At 47.7% G+C, this 18,902-nt stretch overlaps 1 protein-coding gene across 11 annotated transcripts in view; it reads right to left on the minus strand.

The window, feature by feature from the left end:
* BIRC6 (baculoviral IAP repeat containing 6) overlaps nt 1–18,902 on the minus strand; it is a 443,632-nt gene that overhangs the window by 30,390 nt on the left and 394,340 nt on the right. The window lies entirely within an intron of this gene.

An 18,902-nucleotide genomic window follows, 5' to 3' on the forward strand; every position in this document is an offset into this window, starting at 1 on the left:
GAAATAAACCTGTTGCCTGTTATACTGCAAGCCAATTTGTAAAACTTGAAATGATGAATGATTCATGAAATCTCCTCTTTTGGATTCCTGTTTGGAGTTGGACTATTCTGTATTCGAGTGCAATAACAGGGGTGTGCGGCCATTCTCAAGCATTATACAGTACATGGGTTTTCCTTATAACCTTTCGGGTGTCGATGCCTCATTGTTTCTTTCTGAATAAATAGCTCTTCTATATCTCACCTTGAGCACAATTTACCTCACATGGCAGACATTAATTCCAGATCACAATCAATAGCAGTTGTGATTGTCAGAAAAAAAGCTGCCTTTCTGCATCATCAAGCCTCCCCCTATAGCACAGGGGAAGGCTTATTGCTGTTGTAGGGTTGGTGTCTACAATTGGTGCCCCCAATTTTAGTAGTGCCACAGAGTTTATTAGACCCTTAAGAGAACGAAACCAGCATTTAGAATGTTTTTTTTCTTCCTGCACTTTCAACACTCCAAATATCCAAATTGATCCAAATTTCGGAGCTTTATCTGGGAGCCAGTTGGGACTTTTGGAATGAAATTTTGCATCAGTAATGTGAATATCAAGTATGCAAGGTTGACCTAATTTTTGACCTTCATATAATTTTTAGGGTCATTTCCTAATTGTAGACATTTTAACATTTTTCACCAAAACTCGACTAAAGTTTTTCCCATTGGAACAAAACTGCCCTCCTTAGATAGCCTAGAGCAAGCCACATTTGAGCTTAATTTATATCATACATTTCCGGATTAAAGGTCAAGGTCTTACATCTCCGAGGAATATTAAACCACCAGTTATGTTTTCCTCCCTTTTTTTCTGCCAATGTCCGAGGAGTTTCGGAATGAAATTTTGCATCAATAATGTGAATAGAAAGTAAGTGGGGTTGACACAAGTATTTGACCTTGACCTATTTTTCAGGTCATGACCAATAATAGATATTTTAACATCATTTTTCACCAAAGCTCAATGAAGGTTTGTCTGATCAGAACGAATTTGCCTCCTCTATATAACCTATAGTAAGGCAAATTTGTGCTTAATTCACATCATACCCCTCCAGGTTAAAGGTCAAGGTCAAATGGTGGTCTGAAAAAAATAATGTTTTTTGTCATCGCTCAATTTTGCCAATGTGGAATCTCAAAGACCGCTTGGCCTGCCAAGATGTTCTTGCATCACAATAGTGAACCTGCACTGAAGTAGTTTGATTAATGTCCTTGACCTACTTTTTTCAGATTCTGACCAAATTAACAAACAAAAAAACACCTTTTTGACCTGAACTTGAATAATTTTCCTCTGATTTTCATGATGTTGAGTTTTATGGATAGATTGGAGATGGGGACACATTTTCTTTATTTACACCAAAATGTTGAAGTTCAAGGTCATATGGTGGTCTGAAAAAAACTATGGCCATCGTTGGATCACAGCGAAGGGGAAGTCGTGGGCGATCACCAAGGGGTCAACGGGCGATTGGCGGTCGGGGGAGCCTTACTCTTGATGATCGCTTTGTGATGGCAGAAATCGAGTTTACAATTTATGTCCTTTTCACAAAGCAATACATAAGTTAACCGGCACGAAAAAAATGATACACAACAAAGACTTGCTTATTATGAGCAACATGTATTTGGCAGGTAAAAAGTCTTCTGAACAACTTTTTTCCAGACATTCAGTTTTTTCAATCACCGCTGTATCAAAGAAAAGAACCCGATTCCAGAACTATATTTTGTTTAGCTGAACTTGTCCTCATTCACAAATGTTTCACATTTTCTGGTTGATTATACAAGCAAACCAACAGTGTCATTATGGGTGCTATAAAATGGGTCCCAACTTTGCATATGCTTTTGTTGGCTTAATATGGAGGAACAAATTCATAATCTGCAGTTTGTTGGTCCTCCACCCAAACTTTCTGGCCACTACAATGATGACTGCATTGGAGCAACATTTTGTAGTAAACGGAGCTCCACCGCTTTATTGACTGAGCCAATTTCTTCAAGCTGCCTTTAAATTTACTACTGCAAGTTAGACGAGTTTTGTTAAATTTTTCCGATATCATTGTTTCCATCAAAGAGAACAGTTTTGTCATAATTGTTTATTACAAGTCTATCTTCCACATGTGTTTACATAATTACAAATACCAATAAAATTAACATGTAAAGTCATTATTTTCATTCTCTTCTACAACCTCTCATCCCCACCCCCCTTCCCATCACACATTCCCACTCTCCCAACCCACCTCACGTCAAAAGCTCGATACGATATTCAAATGTTCTTCAGCTCCGCCGTTTTTGCAGTGATGATTCTGACTTCCAATTCAAATCCAAAATATGTTGATACATTTTTTTATATATATATACATTATCGAGGCTCGTATGAGAGCGAACACACAATGCACAACAAGGGGGGGGGGCAGGAGACAAGAGGGGCGGGAGAGGGAAGGACAAAACAGTGGGGAATTGAAACATTAGATCTGTGGAAGGGAGAGGGATGGGGTGGGGAACATGGGGTATAGAAGATGGACATGACAGGGACCTTCAGGAAGGAAAGCAGGGAATTTGAAGAAGGTGGGTTTGGGGTGGATTAACAGGGGTAGAAAAGGTTTTGGATGGGGGAAGATAAGACGTGGCGGTGAACAGCTGTTTTGAAGGCCTGGAGGGAAGAATGTGATTGAACAGAGTGAGGGAGTTCATTCCAAAGGCGGGGAAAAAGAGGAATGAAAGAGTGAAGGTGAGCAGTGATTCGTGATTTTGGTAGTTTTACCAGAAGGGGGTTATTGGCGGACCTTGAACGCCTTGCGGAATATGGTGGGGACAAATCGCAGAAGGGGGGGGGGGGCGGAGACCAGAAAGGAGACAGTAGAAGACAGAAAGACCACTGACCTGCCTGCGGAGAAAGAGCATGAGAGGCCCACAGACTCAGCCTCATCGCGGGAGATGCCAATGATTCTAAATGCCGTGGTATGAAGCCGAGGAAGGTGAGAGGCAGGAGCACCAGCCCCGAGGGGAGAGCAGTACTCCATCAGACTGTGGACGAAAGCTTTGTATGTGGTCAGGAACTCAGTTGGGCCGAGGAAGGACTTTGCATGACGGAGGATTCCCAGTAGGCGACTGGCTTTGGAGGCCAGGTTGGAAATGTGGATTTCCCAGGAAAAATCATGGCAGATAGTGAGACCCAGAAGCTTGAATGAAAGCATTTCTTACAGAGGATTGTTTAGGAAGTAGATGGGGGGGGGGGGGGTTACAAATGGTCCTTTCGGAGAGACATAGTGAGAGTGAGATTTGTCAGGAAAATGTTTACTGTTTTTGACATTTACACGTGGTACATGTGGTTTGGCAGCCATGTTGTTGTTTAAAAAAAAACAAAAAAACTTACAAACCTTCTCCGAAGCAGCTGAACATATCAAGGCAAAACTTTAAACACATGTTCCCTAAGCCTTGGATATTCCAGGGTATTCACGAATAATTGATAGGTCACATGGTTTGGCAGCCATATTGGATTGAACAAAAATATTAAATCATGTTTTCTCTGGAACCACTTATCCTGTTGAAGCAAAACTTTCCAAGCATCATGTAACACCATTGCTGCATATATTGTAGAAAAGATAACGCCATAGGTCACGTGGTTTGGCAGCCATATTGGATTGAAAAACGAAACTTATCTGACAACCATGAAACTTCACACACGTGATCTTCTACCCAATCATTGGAGTATAATAAAAAAAAATTTATCTCTCAGGTCATGTGGTTTGACAGCTGTATTACATTATTTTGAAAACCGATCCTTTAAAAACTACCTTCTCCGAAACCTCTTAATGGAGCGATGTGAAACAGATTACATTACATGGAGCAAGGGTTGTGGATCATAACTGCAAAGTCTCGCATCGATCGCTACAGCGGTTTCTGAGATGTACTTTTTAAAATATTTTCCTTGAAACCAATGTGGCTGCCAAACAACATCACTGATGCAATAATTTGTTTTTAAGTTATATGCAGCAAGGGTACTGGATCATAACTGCAAAGTCTCGCATTGATAGGTTAATTGGTTTCAGAGGAATAATATTTTTTAATATTATCCTTCAAATGAATGTGGCTGCCACACCACATGCATTGATGACATCATCATTAACAAAATATATGCACCAAGGTTAGTGGATCATATTCCTAAGGTTAAGCGGTTTCAGATAATTTTTTTTTCCTATGATGGGCTTGGCATGGAGAATATTGGTTGAAAATTTCAACATCTTTAGTCACATGGTCTCACAGCCACATTGGAAAAAAACAAAACCTTATCTGATGAATGCTCAATTTTAAAGATGTGATCGACGACCCATTCTGAATTTGATTTGATAAAGAGGAGGTCGTGGGTCAAGCGTTGCCTCATTAGATTTGGGGGAGTTCCAGACCCTATGGACCCATGGTTTGAACATTTATTACTTTGTGTTCAGGTTATTTAAATACCAATTCAACTGACACCGAAAATGTCCCCATGAAAAAGGGTTAACTGCGTACGTAATAAATAGAATGAACGCGGCATGTAACTCGGTACATAACTTGTCAATCTCGTGTTGTATCGAAGCGGAGTTGTATCAAAGTGGGACGTCTTGGTAGCTGGTCATCACTGCCAGCAGTTATAAAGTGGCAGTTCCAGTTCGGATTGAAATTGTTGAGGGGCATGCGTGGAGGGCGAAGTAAAACAGCAGCCACACGTGATCTTGGTGGTGTCTGAGAGTTCCATGATTGCAGACTCGATATAGGACACCATTATGTCATTCGGAATACCCCGGGAGTGATAGTGACGTGAAGGAGTTTCTGTAGTCGGCTCGTTTGTGCATCTGGGAGCAGTGTACTCGACAGATTAATTGCCCATCTGTTCGGGAGGGTGCTTAAGTTTTGGAAGGAAGCAGTGTTGTGCACGATTTAACCGCGACCAATGTGGAAAACTTCTGTTCATGTTGCTTTCCCACCAAAGTTCTGATGTTATCCGTGAAAGTGCATGCTCTCTGTTGTACTTGAGCCCACAACCTGCATGGTAGTCCCAAAGCGATTCTATGAGACAACCATTGTAACTCGTCAGCACATGATGGGAGGCGATGACGACAAGCTGACATGTGCAAACATAGAAATTTCCATCCCATTGCCAGCATGATCCGCACCACTTTCAGACCTGGCACGGTGGTATGAAACGGAGGGGTTTGGGAAGAACGTCTTGTTCCAAACAGCAGTAGTTGAATCGTAGATGTGCCTTGGTCACTTCAGTCAGTTCCACAAGTTTGGTGTAATGACAGCATTGCTTGGTGATGGATTTCACCAATAATTTCAAGTGCAATTGTGACTTCATATGTACCATATACATATAAAATGCACTCAAAAAGGTTGTAAACTCAGACGAATATTAAAGAATGCCACTATATCATAGAAAATTAGCCCCCGTGGGGGACTGATGGCTATTGTGAATCCCAAAATCTGAGGGATTAGGGGAGGGAGGCCGTGGCCCCATTTCCAGGGGGAGATACGGCCATGAGGAGCACAATATAAGGTCAGGGCATGGTCCGGTGCCTCGTGGTGAGTTTGATTTGGATCTGTCTGGTGATTTCTGAGAAGATTTTTGAATAAAATACCAATATTTGTGGAAAACCCCCCTTTCACTCGCATTATAGGGGGCGCATCCAGAAGGGGAGCTCAACCCCATGAGACCTGACTGTCTTGATGCATCGTACCAAATTTGGTCCATATTGGTGGGTAGTTTGTGAGATGTTAACGGATGTACCATGTACATACTGTTGCGAATTCGCGCCCGCCGGCGTGCGAACGGCCACGTAACTCGAATCGTGGCACGTCGCCCACCGGACGGACAATTCAGTCGTGACCCTCTCGGAACAACGCCGGGAGCTAGTCACGGGTGGGCCTTTCGGCCTCACCACGATCGTGCCAATCGGCCACCCGCGTGGGATAGGGTTGCTCACCAAATTCGACCGACCTAAGTACCCACGCGGATGGTACACCGGGCGATCGTACCTCGCCGCAGGTCGACTCTGGACACGAGCCGCTTGGGCGGCCCGTTCCGTACTATCGGGATAACCGAGCGGTGTTATCGTCGACCTCGATGGTTCAGATTATTTACCGGGCGTTTTGCACCCATTACGAACCCCTTACGTGAAGCAAGATGGAGGGTCAAACAAAGGAAAGGACGCAGCGAAACGGGGAACAGTTCACACAATGCACATTTATTTCCCGGCACACGGAAAGCACGTATATACAGCCATACAGTCAAAATGCACATAAAGCAACCAAAACAATAAAAGCAACGACGACGCAGAGTTAATAACGACTACGCGCACACACGGCAACACTTATACAGCTCTATTTCACAGACGGCGCCAACACACGTTTACACAAAAGCAAAAGAAAGAAGCCACCCTCATAGACAAGGAGGCAGACAGGCCTGTAGGCCAAATGTGCGTGTGACCTGTAGGAGCGGCCAGGTCTGCGAGACCGGGGGGGGGGGGTCCTACCCGCGTCCTTATGACGCGTTGGCGGGCGAGCCGCAAATGTGGCCGCGCGGCTGTGCCCCGACTCCGTGCTCCTTGGCGGGTTTCGTTGGCACCACGTGTCGGGTGGGGGGGGGGGAAACGGGGCCCCCTTTTGCACTATCTCAGCGCGGGGGAAAGGGAGATTGTTGATGCCCTGGGGGAGGGGAGTGGCTGGCTGGCTTGCGTCCCGAGATGAGCGATCCCACACCACGACCTTGTCGCCGACCGCCGTCCTTCTTGCCTCGGACCCGAGCTCCCTTGCCTGCAGTTCCACCGCTCTCCCTCGCCCGACTCTCTCTGCAACTCTTCTCCGTTCCACACTCTCCTCACCCGACTCCCCCGATCACTTTTTCCACTCTCCTTGCGCTCGCCTTTTTATAGGCGGGCAGGAGAAGCGTATATGCAAATTTTCGGATCAGAATGACCTCAGGGGCGGAGCCACGCTCGCCCATTGGTCGGAGGAAACGGGGGCGTGAACCTCCCCTGATCTTAGAATTTGCATATATCGACTTCACATACACACGCTTGGAGGCGGGGCCAAGCCGCCCCACGCTCGCTAATTGGACGGAGGAGAAGTGGGCGTGTAGCGTTTTTGATCCGAGTTTTCCCCTCGGAAAGGCTGCCATTTGCGCTCGCGGCTCGGTGCGTCCGGCACCAATCGCTGAACGGGCCCGAGACAGCCCGACGTTCAGTGTTCACAGGTGGTGCGGGAATGGCCGTAGAAGGAGAGAGGTGAAGGTGGTGGGGGGTTTTCGGTGGTGAGGGTTGATGGTTATGGTGCCGTTGGGAATGGCGGTGATGCGATGTTTGCGGGATTGAGTTGTGAAGGTAAAGGTCGTGGCTGTTGGCGTTGTTGTTGTCTGAGGGTTGGAGCGTGGTTGTAGTTGGTGATGATGGCTGGTGTGGCGGTTGTGTGATGGCGGTTGAGACGTGGTTGGTTCAAAATAAAGATAGAACAGAAAAAATGGCTAACTCAAAGCATAGCAGCCCGGATGAATCACATAAATTCCTTCTATACAACGGGTTTGGGCTAACTACACATGTACCTATGAAGATATCTCACCTGCGGGTCCTTTATGGTGTAATGCGAATTTCCACAGCCGTAACAGTACGTATGGACGGATGGCCAGCCAGACACCAGACCAACTCGATGAGCTTATTTTGGAGAAATAAGCTAAAAATTATCTGCACCAGAGGATAGTCATATTTTGATTGATTATTATTGTCCTTAAACTAGTTAAGGTTCCACATTAGTAAACAGCCTAGAAAAGTACAGGCAGTAATAATATGCCCAGAAGTAGTAATGCAAATGCAGTAATGGCTCCCAGACCTGAAATACAACGCGTGTAAAAATTAAAGTTTTGCCTGGAGACAAAAACTCGACAATGCAAAAATAAAAAATACAAACGCTGCAGCAAGACAATTTTTCATTCCGAACCCTATTCCAAGGCTTTTTAAGGGTGCGTGAACCTGGCACTGTTAATCAGAGCATACGGTATTGGTGCTCGGAATTTGAGACATTTTAGTTTCGATTTTAAGCAGCTTATGTTTGGCAGTGCCAGGCCAATGTGACTTCTCAGTTTTGTTTTGTGCTCATAGTTGCAGAAACTGCCAGTTCAATAAATTACCTTGAATATAAATTGGCATTTCAGATATTATGACACACCATCATTTTTAGCAAGAGTTCCTGCAACATTTGTTCATCATCTGTTGGCCGTGGCAAGCTCGATCAAACTAATTTGTTTTCGTTATGTTTTTTTTTTCTTGCTTCGGCTTTTTAACTCATAGATTTTTCGGTCCGAAACACCCTTTAAGGAGAGCTGAATCTCAATAACTACCAACTAGCCAACCTCTTGCCCACAAATCGTATAACCAACTTTTACCTCACCTTCTGAAAAGTATGTAATAAAACAGGTGGTTCAGTAAATGAGTTGACAAGATAAGAAAATTAATGTAAGTAATAAGAAAGCCTCAGGATGTTTCAAACAACAAGAAGAATAGAACGAGACAGCAAAAATGAGAGAACATTAAACAATGTCGTTTTCATTACCCTGCTTTGAACATTAATAAAGAGGTTTCATTTGAGTCGTCTTCATTTGGCAATCACTTCACAGAGAACACCAGAGCATATCCTGTCCTGTATAATTGTTTTGTCATATTTCTACGTGGCAGTTTCACGGTGGCCTTGTCCTGGCTTTCGGACGCTGCCTAATGACATGACGCAGCTTGCAAGGTTCATATCACAAGGTGAGCTAGTGCTGTGTCTGTACCGAGTTCCCGAACTTGAACTTGCGCTTCTGAGCTGAATTCAAGTCAAGCTGGGTTTGCCTGTAAACTCGGAAAAGAACTTGTATATTTTCCTGTCACATTAAATGAAGTAATTGCAGTATTTTGCAAGTGTATTTGGAAGAAATGTGTTAATATATGAATCCGATGTCCTGATGACTCCATCTTTGCCTATTTGGGATCCTCTTGATGTCTGAAAAGCTGTATTTGGTCTGTTATTTGATTGTGCTATAAAATGGCCACGTTGTTTCTCTTTGTAAGTTTCAAAGCAAAATGTTACTGTAATCCGGCGCTGTAACTGTTACATGTCTAGCTCTGTTAGTCGTGAGCACAGGTCTCATGGCGTGGCTAGCTCTGGGTTAAATGATTGGCTGTGGTTGTTGTTTGAACAGCATTTTAAACGTGTGCCTCCCAATCAACACGTTCCCAGGTTTTTAAAGCCATTTCACGATATTCTGAATGACCACGTACAGGATTTAATTAACAGAAGGTTTATTACAACAGAGAGCAGAGGAGAGACACGCACGCACGCACGCGCGCGCACGCGCACGCACGCACGCACGCACGCACGCACGCACGCACGCACGCACACACACACACACACACACACACACACACACACACACACACACACACACTCTCTTAGCTATTATTCATTCTGACTGAGCATGGGACAAAGGAGCTTAAAGAGACAGGTTAGAAAATGTAAACTGAGCCACGTGGTAATGATTTTTTTTCCAGCTCCACCCACGTGAATAACCGGAACAGTGAATGATAAAAGTTTGTTGTGTTACCTTTCCAACGGAACAATTTTTATTATTCTACGACAGGAGAAACCCTTCAGAATAAAATGTGATGGAAAAACTTGGCACCATATATATATGTATATATATATATAAATACAGTATTTATTCTAATATAAGCCCCGGGCGTTTATTAGAATACCAGTTTGATCAAGGAGGGGAGGGGGCCTTTATTAGAGACAATCTACAAACATACAATTTTATATTTATTATTTATTTGTTTTATTATGAAGATACAAGTATTGTCAAGGTAGAGGGGTATAAATTATGCAGAATACGACATCACACTGACTTGACCGCCGTCAAACACACCTGTCAACAAAGCCGGGTCCCGGCCTGGCCAGGTGGGCCAGGCTCCCTCTACAGGCGACAGCTGTCTCAATTGTTTCACACCGGGTGATGGGGGAGGGGGGCTATTATTAGAGACACCATTGAAACATGCAAATTTTCTCAAAGGGGGGGCGGGCTTTATTAGAAGGGGGCTTCTATTAGAATAAATACGGTATATATAATGCAAAAATGTAACCTGCCTGCAGCAAAATGTGACCAATTTTTGAATCTGCTGTATATAACCCTAACCCTAACAGCCCTAACCCTAACAACCACAAGAGCACTTGTGGAGGCAGCAACCGATCCATTGTGACATCACAATGGAACATCGGGACCACGTCTTGGAGCTCACTAGTGGATGCACCACGACGACGAGGACCACGGCAGTGGTGGGCCGGCGGCGGCGTACTTGTGGAGGGTGGATATATATATATATATATATATATATATATATATATATATATATATATATATATATATATATATATATATATATATATATATATATATATATATATATATATGAGAGGATGAAAGGAATGGAAAGAAACTTTGCACAATGAAGTCACTCATTCATCGCTATCATTTCCATGGAAGGACATCGTTGTATCGTAAAGTGAGCAGTGGTGTGGCCAGCAGGACCTGTCAATGCAGCTTAGATTGAAGTTGTGCGTAACCCTTGCGATACATACGCTTAAATATAGTTCTTCCACGAGCCTCAATGATGAAAATTATATACAGCGGCCTGCAAAAGTATTCACCCCCCTCCAAAGTTTTCACATTTTGATGTCACCTGAGCATAGTTCATGATACTGTTGTGGTTGACCAAATTCGCAAACCACCATTCAGGTCCCTTAGATGAGATATCTCGGTAAGTATATGTGTAGTTAGGCCCAAACCCGTTGTCTAGAGGGAATAAATGTCATTCATGAGGGCTGCGACTCTTCAGGATAGCCGTTTTTCTTTTACTATCTTTATTTTGGACCAGCCGCCATTATTACCACCACCAACCACGTCTCAACAGCCATCACACAACAACCACCAACCACAACGCGGCCATCACACAACAACCACCAACCACAACGCCGCTTCACCACAACCGCCACGACCTTTACCGTCACAACTCGCCACCATCGCATCACCGTCATCTCGCGCCACTCGTGGGCACCGATGCTGGACTCGTGCGGGGCGCGCACCAGCCAGCGTGTTCAAAAGCATCGCGGACTTTCCGCAGAAAAACGGATCAAAAACAACTCACGCCCACTTTTGTTCCGTCCAATCGGTGAGCGAGGGGCGGTTTGGCCCCACCTCCAGGGCGTTGGAGGGCGGTCGCTATATGCAAATTTATGGATCAAAAAGCATTCACACCCACTTTTCCTCGGGCCAATGGGGAGCGAGGTGAAAGGTCGGAGGCAGAGGGTCAAGGGTGGAAGAGCGAAGCCACGGGGCTTATAAAAACGACTGCGTTCGTCAGTCGAGTTCAGTTGAGTTGGAAGCGGAGGAAGAGTTGGAAGCGGAGAAGGAGTTCGCAGTTGGCAGTTCGCAGTTGGGAGTTCGCGGAGTCGGAGTGAAGAGGACGGAGCTGTGGAGAGGCGGCGGCGGCGAAGGCGGTTGAGGGGGTGCTCGCGTCAAATTCGGGGAACTGTGGAAGGAGAGGCCGGCGGCGCGACCGAGGTCGTGGTGGAGACGCTCGTCGCAGGACCCAAGATTTTGTGAAATCCTCCTTTCCCCGAGCATCAGCAACCCCCTCCTGTTTCCCCCCGCGCTGAGATAGTGCGACAAAAGGGGGCCCCCTTCCCACCCCCTACCAGACACTGTCCGCGAAGCCCGCGGAGTTGAGGCACCACCGCCACTTCGCGTCTCATCATCAGACGGGTAGGCCCGACACGGTCTCGGCCCCAGGCCCGCCTACCCCCCTCATCCTGGAGGGTGGTTCTCTTTTCTTTTGCTTTGGGAATATGTGTTGTCGGCGCCGTCTGTGAAGTAAAATTGTATAAGTGTTGCCGTGTACCGGTAGTCGGATAGATCTGCATTGCTGCATTTGCTTTTTGTCTTCTTCTTTTCCATGTGCTTTTGGTGGAATTGTATATGTGTGCTTTCCGTTCATCGCGAAATAAATGTGCTTATTATTGAACTGTTTTCCCGCTTCGCTTCGTCATTTCTTTCATTGAATCCCCATCTTGCTTCACGTAAAGGGTTGGTCGTGGGCTAAGACGCCCGATAATTAATCGAACCGTCGAGGCCGACGAATAACACCACTCGGTTATCCCGATAGTACGGAACGGGTCGCTTAAGTGGCCCGTGTCCGAAGTCTACCTGCGGCGAGGTGCGATCGCCCGGTCTACCCTCCGTGTGGGTACTTAGGTAGGTCGAATTTGGCGAGCAACCCTATCCCATGCGGGGGCCGATTGGCTCGATCGCGGTGAGACCGAAAGGTCCACCCGTGACTGGTTCCCGGCGTAAGTCCGAGAGGGTCACGACTGGATTGTCCGTCCGGTGGGCGACGTGCCGCGAATCGAGTTACGTGGCCGTTCGCACGCCGGCGGGCGCGAATCCCCAACACTGGTGTCAGGTCGTGCGATATAAACTCATCGCCCACCTCGCAGCACTGGTAACGGAGAACCGGAAAACGGGCTCTCCTGCCTCCAATTAAATTCACGGGAATCGGTCCAGGGGTGAGAGGAGCGACCCCCGATTCCCTCCAAATTACGAGCGAGCTAAATTAACCCTTTAAGAGAAGCAAGATGGCGTCTCAAGGCGAGCGGGTGCCGGGTGGATTAGGTATGTGTAATAGTAATGTAGAATCCATGGCTCAGGATGAGATCACCGTGCAAGAGAAACCCGTACCAGAAGGTTGGGAAAGGCATCGATGCCGTTCATCTGGTCGGTTTTTTTATTATAACTCCACCACTAAATGTAGTCAGTGGGAGTGGCCAGGGCAGGTGACAACGCGGCAGGTTATGGAACTCGCGCAGAGCATAATTGACGAAATGAAAGAAAGGAACAACGAAATGAAGAGAAATACGCAACAAATGGAAAAGCGCTCGAAGCGAAAAACCAAATGAAAGAAATGCGGGGTGAGATGCAGAGCATGGGCATAGGCCTGCAGGCAGGCATTATGGCAATGGCGAGGAGCGAAACGCGGACCACGGGCGAGAAAATGGCGCTGCCACGTGCTGGGACGAACGAGCTGGGGGGGAGTGCAACGGCTGTCAGGCCCGCGGTCGGGGCGGGCGAGAAAATAATTCGGGAGACGTGTAAGACGAGACACGAGGTAAAGAAGGTATTAGAAAAATTAAAAGAAAGCCAGGAGGAGACAGAGGAGGGATTGAAGGTCGAAACGGTGGAGTGTGAGAAAAGACTTCAAGACATGACGAAGAGAGTTGATAAGCTGGGACTGGAGGGAAAAACGGAGACAGAGGAACTGGGAAGACGGGTAGAAAACCACAAGCGCAAGCCGGAAGAACGGTTAGAAGCCAAAGCAAAGTCTGAGTGTGCGGAGATGAGAAAGGAATTGGAAAAGAAAGTTTCTGAGTTACAGAAACACCAAAACAAAGAGAGGGAACTACAAAACGAACTGAGAGTGTTAAAAGAGGAAAGGAAGAGAACGGAAAATGAAACTTTAAGAAACCACACTGTACAGATCGAACAGCTGGAAGCGAAGGCCAGACTAAAGAATGAGGAACAAGAAAGAGTAATGAAGGAAGAACGAATGAGACAGGAGAAAGAAATCAGTCAGTTGAAAGAAATGACGAGATTGCAGAAGGAGGAACAAGAAAGACAGTGGAATAGAAAACTGAAAGAGTATGAATTTGAAACTGAACGACAAAAGGAAAAAAATAGGTTTGAATACGAGGAGAAAGTAAAGGAGCAAGGAATGAAGCAGGAAGGAGAAATCAGGAGATTGAAGGACACAACGAGATTGGAGAGGGAAGAACGAGAGGAACAATGGAATAGAAAACAAAAAGAACATGAATCTGAGGTTGACCAATTGAAAGAAAGGCTGGAGTACGAGGAGATAGACAAAGAACAGCAAATGAAACACAAAAAGGAGATTAACCAAATGAAGAAAACCATGAAACTGGATAAGGAAAGACAGGAGAGGAAACTAGGAAGAGTAACGAGACAGCAGCGAATGAAACACAAAATGGAGATGAACCAAATCAAGAAAACCATGAAACTGGAGAAGGAAGGACAGGAGAGGGAACGAGGAAGAGTAATGAGACAGCAGCAAATGAAACACAAAAAGGAGATTAACCAAATTAAGCAAACAACGAAACTGGAGAAGGAAGGACAGGAGAGGAAACAAGGAAGAGTAATGAGACAGCAGCAAATGAAACACAAAAGGGAGATTAACCAAATGAAGCAAACAACGAAACTGGAGAAGGAAGGACAGGAGAGGAAACAAGGAAGAGTAATGAGACAACAGCAAATGAAACACAAAAAGGAGATTAACCAAATTAAGCAAACAACGAAACTGGAGAAGGAAGGACAGGAGAGGAAACAAGGAAGAGTAATGAGACAACAGCAAATGAAACACAAAATGGAGGTTAACCAAATGAAGAAAACCATGAAACTGGATAAGGAAAGACAGGAGAGGAAACTAGGAAGAGTAATGAGACAGCAGCGAATGAAACACAAAATGGAGATGAACCAAATTAAGAAAACCATGAAACTGGAGAAGGAAGGACAGGAGAGGGAACGAGGAAGAGTAATGAGACAGCAGCAAATGAAACACAAAAAGGAGATTAACCAAATGAAGCAAACAACGAAACTGGAGAAGGAAGGACAGGAGAGGAAACAAGGAAGAGTAATGAGACAGCAGCGAATGAAACACAAAAAGGAGATTAACCAAATGAAGCAAACCATGAAACTGGAGAAGGAAACGAGGAAGAGTAGTGAGAGAACAGCGAATGAAACACAGGAAGGAAATGAGCCAATTGAAAGAAACTATGAGATTGGAAAACAAAGAGCAGGAGGAACAGTGGGAGAGAAAACAACAACTACATGAGTGTGAAATTGAACAACTAAAACGGAGAGCGAGATTGGAGTCAACGGAGATTGAGGAGCTACGGAGGGAGAACGAACAGCTAATGGGGCTCAGAGAGAAAGAACGACTCAGATGGGAAGGAAAAAGGAACCAGGAAGAGACAGAAAAAGGAACCAGGAGAGAAAATGTATAGAGACGCGGGAGACAGAAAAAATAGAGGAGAGACTGCATGATAATGACGGGTTTAGAGACGCACACACACACACGGAGGTAGTGGAGGATAATGAGGGTGAGCTGGTGGACTGGGTAGAGACCCAGTGCGAGCAGCTGGATAGCCTCCTCCAGGAACGAGGGGAGGGAGTATGCCCCCTTGAGGCGAGTCACGACCAGGTGAGTTTGGTCGTGCTTTGCGAGGTTGAGGGGACGAGTGCTGTGGCCAGGTGCACGGAGAGCTTGGGGGGTATAGAGGCCCCGGAGACCCTTGTGGGGACACAAATCCCCAGTGTGGTTGTCCCTGTGTGTGTGGTGCAAGGTGTGAGTGCGTCCCCGTGTGTGGAAGCGACCCCGTGTGTGAGTGGTGTGGTGGCGATGGTGCCGGAGTACGTGCTTCCCAGCACGCGGAGTGTGGATGAGGCACCGCGGGTGAGTGCCCCCACGTGTGTGAGTGAGGGACGGTGTGTGGATGAGGCACCGCGGGTGAGTGCCCCCGCGTGTGTGAGTGGTGTGGTTTGTGTGAGGGTAATGGCATGCGTGAGTGAACGGCCGAATGCAAGGGACACCGTGTGTGTGAGAGAGCGGTATGTAAGGGAGATGTCGGTGGGCATGCGGGAGCACGCAGCCGCGTCTCCCGGGGTGAATGTGATGGAATGGACTGTGAGCGTCGTAACACGCAGGTGTGCGTGTGTGGAATGGCGACGACGACGGCGACAGAAGAAAGAAAGCCGGGTAGCGGCTGTAGTTGTTTCGGGGACCGTGCCGGGTTCACCCAGCAGTGAGCACGAGGTCCGTGCTGCGCAACGCACGAGACCACCACGTGCTCGCTTGCGAGAGTGAAGTCCCGGTCCGGAAACGCACGCGGTGGATTTGCCGATCCCGCGGACGGACAAAGTTTAGGCAGGATAACGGATTTGGACCGGACGGGTTCTCCACGCGATCGTGTGTGTTAAGCTCCAACGGGAAAAGCACATGTGTTCGCGTGGGGAACCCCTCGAGACGTGGGGCTTGTGTTTTTTTTATGCGCACGGTGACGCCATGGCTGCACGTGGGGTTGGAATCCGGCAGGAGGGGTATCCCTGCCGGATGGTACCGTCCAAGGAGGGACGAGGAACACGTGCAGCTGCATGACGTCACGGGCAGGTGCAAAGTGCGCGAGCTCTGAGTTGCCGCGCTGGTGCTGCGCATGAAAAAAAAAAAAAAAAAAAAACAAGCCTCACTTTCGGGTGCACAGGATTCCTGGGCAAGGGGTGGAAGACCCCCTTACCTGGGCACAGGAAGGAAACTAGTTAGGGGGAAGGGTTAGCTTAGTTAGACCGACTTCATGGGGCAGGGGTAAGTCCTCATGGAGTCCGTGGAATGGATTAGGTAGAGGGATTTAGATGAGCTTTAGGTTGGGAAATAAAATGGAGTATGGGATTATTTTGGAGACAGTGACAGACTTGTGAATGTGTAGAGGGGACGTAGTTTAGCTACGTAGTGTTAAAAGGAACGTGCTATAGTTTAAGGGACGACGTGGGAGCACGAGTTAGTTAGGGGAGGTAGTTAGAAGGATGGCAGAGTTCAGCGTGAGTGTGTTGAAGAGTTGGTGAGTTGTGAGGTGAGTACGTGTGCTTGGTGAGTGAGTGAGGCCAGCGGGTCTGTGTGTATGGAGCGAATGGGGAATGCATGGTGCGATGAGTGATTGGGGGGAGGAGTGACTCCCGCCCAAGGGACCCCGGGGTCAGTGTAGAGTGAGTTAGGGGGTTAGTCAAATTGAAAAATGGAGGTCGTTTTGTTGTTGGTGGGAGTGTAGGCTCGAAACCCGTTTGGAGGGGTGCAGGAGCCCTGTTGACGGGCTGGGAGCGTGGCTGCGAAAGGTGAGTATCGCTGAGTGGGTACCCCGGGCACCAGGCTAGTCGGCCGTGGTAGGCCAAGGGCCCATGGGGGGCCGGGATAGCGTAGTGGGCACGGGTGCGCCTGCTTGGTGCGGGGGCCCGGGGCGCCATTGGCCGCGTGGGCAGTGTTGTGGGCACGGGTGACCCTCGGAAAGGGGCCCGGGGAGCCAGCCTGCCACGTGTGCGTTTCAGGGGAGGTGCCATGGGGGGCACTCCCCGGTGTTAGCGAGCTGGTAGGCTCGGAGGCAGTGTAGTGCCCGGGGGTGCCATAGCGGGAGATTCGGCAGAGGGTCGTGCCTGCCAAAGGGAGCCACGTGTCCCAGCCAGGAGACCGTGTGAGGGCACGGAGAGAAAATTGGGGGGCGAGGCCCGAAATTGTGAGGACACCAACACAGGCGACGGGAATCTGGGTTGTTAGAACCAATAGTTTAAGCGAGAGGCGCTTGTTGAAAGCCCCGGGGTAGTTTAACAGTTAAATGGTTAGGGTAGATTAGGAGATGTACCCCTCTGCACCATCCATCCCCTCGCTGTCATTGTGGGCCGCTGGACCCACTTTGGTTATAGATCGCCGAACTCTGGGGAGGCCATTCTGAGGCTTGGATTGGGCCTCGACACAGGACGTTAGCTCTCCCTTATTCCCCTCCGGGAAGGGAACGTAGGGGTTGGGAGTAGGCTAGGTGACAGGATAGGTTAGCCGAACAAAGACGATAAAGGGGGTTAGTGGACGATTTATAGAGGGGAAGTAAACATAAAAAAAAAAAAAAGTTGGGGCTAAATTGGGGTTTGACAAATTAAGGGAGTGGGTATGTACAGTGACAGGCAAAGGCGATAGGTGGGAGGGAGACAGGTAGGTAGGTCCGAGCCCGCCTTCCAAGTGGCCAGCACCACCGCACTCCTTCCACCAACCTCCACTGAACGGCAAAGGCTGGCCAGCTTCATCTGTTGGCTGCGTTGCTGCAAGGCAAAGGCCGGCCCACTTCATCTGCAGCTGCTGTGCTGCAAGGCCTGTGCCGGCTGCATCGTCTGCAGCTGCTGTGCTGCAAGGCCTGTGCCGGCCAGTTCATCTGCTGGCTGTTTTTCTTCAAGGCCTGTGCCGGCCAGTTCATCTGCCGGCTGTGTTTGCCTGCAACGGCCTTCTTCTGCGGGCTGTGTTTGCCTGCTGCCTTTGCCATGCCCACTGCCCATGTTCACCAGCCCCGTTCAATTTTTGCTTTGCCCCCCCCCCCCTGTTCATTTCCATGTGCGCCAGGATCCGCAAGGCAACGGTTTGCAAGCTGCGAGAACTGCCCTGTTGGCAGCTACAACACGGGCCTGCAGTGGCGGCCCGTGCACCGTGTTTGTGGTTTACTGCGTTCAGTTCAAACCATTCATCCATCCATTCGTTGTGCTCATTGCGTGTGCCACTTGAGCTGGCACGGAGACTGCGTTGTGCAGCCCATGCACCGTTGTGGTTCACTGCGTTCAGTTCAAAAGGGAAGGCCTTGGACTGCGTGTGAGCAGCCGGCCACGTTCCCTGTCACCTGCATTGTTTTGAGCCAGAGACTGCATGCGAGCAGCCTGGCTCCCTGCTAACTGCTTTCTTTTGGCAGAGTTCAGTGATCCTGGGCCATGGTTTAGTGTAAAATTTGTAAGTTAAGGTTAAGATGTACTGTAAATATGAGTGCGCCCCCGGCATGTCTGTCCTAGCGCCGGCAATTTTATTTAAGTCGTCCGTGTGAGTGAGTTTGTTTAGGTAGTTACTCAGCCCTTAGGTTATTTATTTTGGGGACACGAATACCATGAATGTCGCACTCAGGGATCCGTAGGTAAAATGTACTAGGGGAAAACTACACATGATGGCACACGAAAATTTGACGAC

Source organism: Eptatretus burgeri, chromosome 7, assembly GCF_056783735.1.
Source record: "Eptatretus burgeri isolate ZD-2024b chromosome 7, Ebu_testis_v1, whole genome shotgun sequence".
Lineage (NCBI taxonomy): Eukaryota > Metazoa > Chordata > Myxini > Myxiniformes > Myxinidae > Eptatretus > Eptatretus burgeri.